Raw genomic sequence first — 6915 nt, 5'->3', positions numbered from 1 at the left:
AGTAATCGCTTGTAAGTTGATTAATGCCCTTAGCACCGGTTCCAAGTTTCACCAAGGCCAAATAAGGAGCGTATGGCACACATCTAAGGCTACAACTGGAAGAACGATATAAAAGACAGGTTTCTTCCTGTCAGTTCGTCCAATGCTAGAGAATTGAGCTAGACGGTTAAGGTGGGATGCATTTGACGAGATTTCCCTCTAGAAATTGGTGTAAACGGCATAGGCTATAGTACGATTCGTTGCAATGCACAAAGAGGTACACCTAGGTGGCGATTGGCAGTGACTCTGGCGTTGGAATGACTTTCCTTGTACTGAAAAGTGGTGGATCAGGTCTAATCTTCTAATTCACTCCAAGAATGATGGCAAAGACAACAATAAGAGGAATAAGGCCCAGACGAAATGGGAGAGAAAGAATTAAAAAGGAAATTAAGTTCAGATGATGGTTTAAAGATGAATAATCACTAGTAGTTGAATAATGCCCTTAACTCCAGTCACAAGCATCACCAAATCTAGATTAGGGCCGTATGGCACATCTTGGGCTTGAGGGAAACCAATGGTATGGCATATGTGGACTACAATTGGAAGAATGAAAGAAAAGACGGGTTTCTTCGTTTGAATTCGTCCTGTGCTGGAACTGAGTTACAACAGTTATGGCGGGATGTATTTGATGATATTTCCCTTGAGGACATGGCGTAAACAGCATAGGCTAGAGTCCGATTAGTTGCAGTGCACATAGAGGTGCGCCTAGGTGGCGATCGACGGTGACTTTGGCATTGGAGTGACTTTCCCTATATTGAAATGTGGTGGATCAAGTGTAATCTTCTATTCCGCTCTAAGAATGATAGGAAACAACAATAAAAAAGTATTAACATCCATATAAAAACGGTGAGAAAGAATTAAAAAGGAAATTAATCTTGAAACATGGTTTAGAGATGACTAATCACTGGTAAGTTGATTAATGACCTTAACTTCGGTTACAAGCTTAACCAAGGCAAGATAAGGGGAGTATGGCGCGTCTTGGGCTTGAGGGAAACCGATGGTATGGTATCTGTGCGTTACAATTGGATGAATGAAGGAAAAGAAGGGTTTGTTTGAGTCAATTTGTCCAATGCCAGAACTGAGTTTCGACGGCTAAGGTGTGATGCATTTACTGAGATCTCCCTTGAGAAAATGCTGTAAACGGCATAGGGTACAGTCCGATTAGTTGGAATGCACAAGGAGGTGCACCTAGGTGGCGTTTGGCGGTGACTTGGGCGTTGGAACGACTCTGCTCGTGTTGAAATGTGGTTTATCAAGTCTAATCTTCTATTTCACTCTAAGAATGGTGGGAAACAATAATAAATGTATTAATGTCCATATTAAAATGGTATGAAAGAACTAAAAGGGAAATCCAGCCTAAAACATGTTTTGGACATGAGTAATCGCTTGTAAGTTGATTAATGCCCTTAGCACCGGTTCCAAGTTTCACCAAGGCCAGATAAGGAGCGTATGGCACACATCTAAGGCTACAACTGGAAGAACGATATAAAAGACAGGTTTCTTCCTGTCAGTTCGTCCAATGCTAGATAATTGAGCTAGACGGTTAAGGTGGGATGCATTTGACGAGATTTTCCTCTAGAAATTGGTGTAAACGGCTTAGGCTATAGTACGATTCGTTGCAATGCACAAAGAGGTACACCTAGGTGGCGATTGGCGGTGACTCTGGCGTTGGAATGACTTTCCTTGTACTGAAATGTGGTGGATCAGGTCTAATCTTGATGGGAACCAAGGCAGGCCTACTCTTAAAGATCCTTTGCAAGTTCCAGATGGGCCAATTACAAGATCGAGAGCCAAGAAGATCAAGGAAGCAATGCAAGGATTAGTACAAACCACTTGGGAAGAAGCTAGCAAGAGCCCAACACTCAAGATGGGCTTGAAAGAAGAAAAACCAGCTTTGATCCACTTGATCCAAGCTGTGGAAGACTTGACTTAGAAATATGGCCTTTAGATATTAAGGCTTTCAATTTGTTTAAAGGATTTTTATTATTAGTTTTGAATAAGTGGGCTAGAGGATGCTTAACCCACATATGTCTTACTTATTTGAACTAGGGTTTAGAAGTACTGTAGCATGAAACTGTTCACGCTACAGTACACGCGGCTACTGTTCACCAAAGGGCATTTTTGAGAGAAAGGGTCTCAAATTTTAGTCTAGGGTTTTATCATGTTTTGGGGAGGGTATTTAAAGAATGTAATCAGCCATTTCAAGGCAGACATTATTTTATTTCGAATTTTAATTGTGAGTGAGTTTTCTCCTCTTGTTCTTAATTGAACTCTTGAACTTATCAAAGGTAAATCACAACCTTTGTGGCGTTCCTCCTCGTAATTTGGGTTCTTGAGACGGGATTTCAACGGGTCTAGATTTTGATATAATCTAGGTTCTTGAAACGAGTTCTCAACGGGTCTAAATTCTCCATCCATAGACTTGAGTTTGGCGTTCTTGGGTTTGTTTTTCCAATATTGTTGTTGGGTCTCAAAGCGAGTCGATTGGGGTTCACATCATTTGGTATTCAGAGCCAGGTTTCCAATCAGGTCTGATTCTATCTTTTATTTATTGCATCGTAAATTCTAGGGCTTCAATGTTCTAAGGTTCCAAAAAAAAAAAAAAAAAAGGGTGCAGAAATTCGTTTTTCCTTAGGCTGCCAAAATTTGCACCAGCTAGGGTTTGAAATTTGTAGGGTTTCATTGATTCCCTTCTATTTCCTTGTCATTTTTTATATGTTTGAATTCAATTGTTTGATTATCCCAATTGAATATTTCTGTTTGTGGATGAATTGTTGAGAAAAGAAAAGAAAAGAAAGGAAAGGAAAAGAAAAGAAAAGAAAAGAAAAGAAAGGAAAGGAAAAGAAAAGAAAAGAAAAGAAAAGAAAAAAAAAAAGAAAAAAAAAATCGTCCAAAAAAAAAAAAAAAAAAAAAAAGAGGGGTAGAAAAATCCAAAATTTTTTTCTTGAGCCTTTCATCATAGGGGTTGTGCATCCTTCATTATAGTTGGTATCTTGTGTTACAGTCACTCTTCCATTCGTATAATTTCCGTTATTCTCGTGTCGTTTCTTTCCTTCCGTGTTTCTCTTGTTCTTGTTTCTTGGATCTAATTACTAGTTGGGATTAAACAAGGTTGCTTTGTCTTGATTGAGTTCAATTAGTTCTGAAAGAACTTGAGTGGGAAAACTAGAGGTAAAAGGCAAGAGAGTGTGAGATTATTATCGAAAAAAAAAAGCCAATTCAGAGTGAAAAACACGAGTGGAGTGCCATCATTTGAGTGTAAACACGTAAGGGAGCGTGTGAGGTCCTTTTTTTCTGCTAACATTTTCTTTTAGCTGCACATTACAATGTCTCACCGCAGTGGCTCATCACCCAAGGGGATAGCAGATAACTCATTTGTGTTGCAAGCCATGCAACAACAGTTTGAGCGGATGAACATGCTATTGGGACAAATGGAGGATAGGATGAATCAACAACAAGCAGAGATTAGAAATTTGCAAGGTGGGAGACATCGGAGGCGACGTGAGCCTAGGGTTGAAAATGCATATGAGAATGAAGGAGATGATGAGGATGAGGAAGACCTAACATCTGAAATTGGGTTGGGTAGACATAGAGGAGTTAGGCGTGAAAGAGGATTTGAGGGGAACCTAGGGGGTCGGGATGGTGTCGATAGAGACTTGGGGAGCATCAAAATGACAATACCATCTTTCCAAGGTAGAACTGACCCAGAGGTTTATCTAGAGTGGGAGAAAAAAATAGATTTGGTATTTGATTGTCATAATTACTCTGAGGAGAAGAAAGTAAAGTTGGCAGTAATTGAATTCACTGATTATGCTATTATTTGGTGGGATCAATTAGTGACCACTAGGAGAAGGAATCATGAGAGGCCTATAGAGACATGGGGAGAGTTGAAAGCTCTCATGAGGCGGAGATTTGTACCTAGTCACTACTATAGGGACCTTTATCAAAAGCTCCAAAATCTTACACAGGGGTCTAGGAGTGTGGAGGATTACCATAAGGAGATGGAGGTGGCTATGATTCGGGCTAATGTAGAGGAGGACCGGGAGGCCACCATGGCTAGATTTTTGAGTGGTTTGAATAGAGATATAGCCAATGTAGTTGAATTGCAACATTATGTGGAGATAGAGGACATGGTGCACATGGCTATGAAGGTGGAGAGGCAATTAAAGAGAAAAGGGACAGCAAGGTACACTTCGGTTCCTAGCACTACTTGGAAATCAAAGTGGGATAGGAATGATCCTACTGAAGCAAAGAGAAAGATCGAACCACCTAAGGGCAAAGATGAGGGACCTAGCAGCAAAGCCAAGGTAGAATCTCAACCTTCAAGGAATAGAGATATTAAATGTTTTAAGTGTTTGGGTTCAGGGCACATTGCTTCTCAATGTCCAAATAGGCGAGTGATGATTATGCGTGACAATGGGGAGGTGATGACTGAGAGTGAGGATGATCGTGATGGAGTGCCCGAGTTAGTTGATGCTAGTGATGACGAAGGAGTGATATATGCTGTGAGTGAGTCTCTTGTTGCTAGGCGTGCTCTCAACACACACATTAAGGTGGATGATGCCGAGCAACAGAGAGAGAACATTTTCCATACTAGATGTCACGTCAACAGCAAAGTATGTAGTATGATTATTGATGGAGGGAGTTGTACTAATGTGGCTAGCACTACTTTGGTTGAGAAATTGAATTTACCAACCTTAAAACACTCTAGACCATACAAATTGCAGTGGTTGAATGATTGTGGGGAAGTTAGGGTGGAAAGACAAGTGTTAGTTCCTTTTTCAATTGGAAGGTATCAGGATGAGGTGCTTTGTGATGTTGTGCCTATGCATGCTGGCCATATTTTGTTGGGGAGGCCGTGGCAATATGATAGGAGGGTGACACATGATGGGTTCAAAAACATGTACAGCTTTGTAAAGGAGGGTAAAACAATCAAGCTTGCTCCTTTAACTCCAAGCCAGGTCTATGAAGACCAATTGAAACTGAAAAGTGAGGTTGCTCAGAAAAGAAAGAGTGAAAATGCGAGTGATCAAAAAAGAAAGAGTGAAAATGAGAGTGATCAAAAAAGAATGAGTGAAAAAGAGATTGAGCAGAAAAGAAAGAGTGATAGTGAAAATGAGCACAACAAAAAGAGTGAAAAAGAAAGTAGAGATGTGGCTGAGAGTAGAGAAAAAAGAGTAGAGCCACGAGAGAAAAAAGAAAGAGAGTCTGCAGAGAGAAAAGGAAAGACAAAAGTGAGTTTCTATGCCAGAGAGAGTGAGGTTAAGAGGGCTTTCTTCGCAGATCGCCCTATGATTTTTCTTGTCTATAAAGAGTCTTATCTTACTCTTGATGACACTCACCGGTCTCTTCCTAGTTTGGCTATTTCCTTGTTGCAGGAGTTTGATGATGTATTCCCAGAGGAGATGCCTAATGAGTTGCCACCCATTAGAGGCATTGAGCATCAGATTGATTTTGTACCTGGAGCTGCTATTCCAAACCGACCAGCCTATAGGAGTAATCCAGAGGAGACAAAGGAACTTCAGAGGCAAGTTGAGGACTTGATGAGCAAGGGGTACGTGAGGGAGAGCATGAGCCCATGTGCAGTACCAGTGCTATTAGTGCCAAAGAAGGATGGGACGTGGAGAATGTGTGTTGATTGCAGGGCGGTCAACAATATTACAGTAAAGTATCGGCATCCCATTCCTAGATTAGATGATATGCTTGATGAATTGCATGGCTCTTGTATTTTTAGTAAAATTGATCTTAAAAGTGGGTACCATCAAATTAGAATGAAAGAGGGTGATGAATGGAAAACTGCTTTTAAGACAAAGTATGGCCTTTATGAATGGTTGGTTATGCCATTTGGACTTACAAATGCGCCCAGTACTTTCATGAGATTGATGAACCATGTCCTACGTGCATTCATTGGCAAGTTTGTGGTTGTGTATTTTGATGATATCCTAGTGTATAGCAAGGACTTAAATGAGCATATTGAGCATTTGAGATATGTGTTTGATGTGTTGAGATGTGAAAAGTTGTATGCTAATTTCAAGAAATGTACCTTTTGCATGGAAAGAGTTGTTTTTCTTGGATATGTTGTTAGTACAAAGGGTATTGAGGTGGATGAAGAGAAAGTCAAGGCCATCAAGGAGTGGCCAACGCCAAAGAGTATCACTGAGGTAAGAAGCTTTCATGGTTTAGCTAGCTTTTATCGGCGTTTTGTTAAAGATTTTAGCACCATTGCTGCACCACTCACTGAAGTCATTAAAAAGAATGTTGGGTTTCATTGGGGGGCTACTCAAGAGAATGCTTTTGCCACCATTAAAGAAAGGTTGTGCTCTGCACCTGTGCTAGCATTACCTGATTTTAACAAAGCTTTTGAGATTGAATGTGATGCCTCAGGTATAGGGATTGGAGCTGTTTTGATGCAGGATAGGCGGCCCATAGCTTTCTTCAGTGAAAAGTTAAGTGGGGCCTCACTCAAGTACCCTACTTATGACAAAGAGCTTTATGCTCTTATTCGTGCATTGGAGACTTGGCAACACTACCTATGGCCTAGGGAATTTGTGATCCACACCGATCATGAATCATTAAAGCATCTCAAGGGTCAAGGTAAGTTGAATAAAAGGCATGCTCGTTGGATGGAATACATTGAGACATTTCCATATGTCATCTGTTACAAGCAAGGTAAGGAGAACATTGTTGCTGATGCTTTATCTCGAAGGTATGTACTTCTTACTTCTATGAGTGCTAAGATGCTTGGGTTTGAATACGTAAAAGACCTATATGCCGATGACGCTGACTTCTCTAATGTGTACGTGGCATGTGATAAGGTGGCATTTGGTAAGTTTTACAAGCATGAGGGTTACTTGTTTAAAGAAAACAAACTTTGTG

The sequence above is a fragment of the Carya illinoinensis genome, chromosome 16 (genome assembly GCF_018687715.1).
Source record: "Carya illinoinensis cultivar Pawnee chromosome 16, C.illinoinensisPawnee_v1, whole genome shotgun sequence".
Lineage (NCBI taxonomy): Eukaryota > Viridiplantae > Streptophyta > Magnoliopsida > Fagales > Juglandaceae > Carya > Carya illinoinensis.
The sequence above is the reverse complement of the archived record's forward strand: the minus strand, read 5'-3'. Positions refer to the sequence as shown.